Genomic DNA, 1,461 nt, shown 5'->3' with positions numbered 1-1,461 from the left:
ATCATGGGCACCGCAATAGAAGAGAAGGCCTAGATGAATTTCCTGTAGTACCCTGCCAATCCTAAGAAGCTACGGATCTCTGTCACACTCTTAGGAACTGGACAATCTATGATTGCCTCTACTCTGGGGTCAAACTCTATGCCATCTGAGATACAATGTGGCAAGAATGTCACACTGTCGAGCCAGAACTCACACTTGTGAACTTGGCATACAATCGTCTATCTGTAGATTCTGCAATAATGTCCTCAAATGCTGACTGTGCTCCTCTCTGCTCTTCAAATAGATCAGGATATCGTCAATAAAAACTATGACAACTGATCCATGTATAGCTGAAACACGCGATTCATGAGATCCATGAAGATCGCTGGCGCGTTCGTCAGACTAAAAGACATCACTAAGAACTCATAGTGCTTGTAACGCGTCTGGAAGCTGTCTTTGCACATCTAACTCCCTCACTCTCAGCTGGTGCTATCCGGATCGAACGTCTATCTTGGAAACACAGATGCTCCCTGAAGCTGCTCAAACAAATCCTCGATCCTCGTTAATGGATAATTATTCTTGACTGTGACCCTGTTCAGCTCTCTGTAATCAATACACAGCTTCATGTTGCCATACTTTTTCATAACAAAAAGTACTGGTGTGCCCCATGGAGAAAAGTAGGGCGAATGAAACCCTTATCTAACAGATCCTAAATCTCTTTGAGCTCCTTCATCTTTCTAGGTGCTAACCAGTAGGGTGTCTTTGATATCGGCACTGTCCCTGGCATGAGCTCAATCGAAAATTCAACCTCTCTGTCTGGTGGTATGCCTGCAGCATCGTCATGAAAAACTCCGAAGAACTCCCTGACTACATCAATATCTTCCATCCTTTGACTGACAGGCTCTGTCACAGATACGATGCTGGATAGGAATGTCTGGCAGCCTCTCTTTATAAGCTTCCTCGCACACAAGTAGCAAATGACGTGGGGGAACTGCTGGTGTCTGGCTGCGTAAAAATCAAATGGCTTTCCACTGGTGGTCTGACAGAAACTGACATCTGTCGAAAATCAATGACTCTGCCATGTGAAGATAGCAAGTCCATACCCAATTTGATGTCAAACTCTGTCAATGGTAGTACTATAAGATTTGCTTGTATTGCCTTCTGTTACAACTCTGAAGTGAACATCTAATCCTCGGATGGGATCGATACTTTGAAACCCAAATCCATCGTTCGCTTCACAAGAGATTTGGATATAAACGAGTGTGTAGCCCCTGAGTTAGCAGTGCGTGGCTACACATGAAATATATTTCCTTCATACGACAAAACATATCATCAAATCTAATAGAGTTGAACTTGAGGAACTTTTTTTATCGACCTTTAAACCAAAATCCTCGAAATATAACTGCCATAACCCAAACGTTGAAATTTAACCTCAGAAAAATCTAAAATTGCCAGTTATCCCTTAAAGTTTCGAAAATTGCA

Source organism: Primulina tabacum, unplaced genomic scaffold, assembly GCF_025594145.1.
Source record: "Primulina tabacum isolate GXHZ01 unplaced genomic scaffold, ASM2559414v2 Contig972, whole genome shotgun sequence".
NCBI classification, from domain to species: Eukaryota; Viridiplantae; Streptophyta; class Magnoliopsida; order Lamiales; family Gesneriaceae; genus Primulina; species Primulina tabacum.
This window is presented reverse-complemented; position numbering follows the sequence as displayed.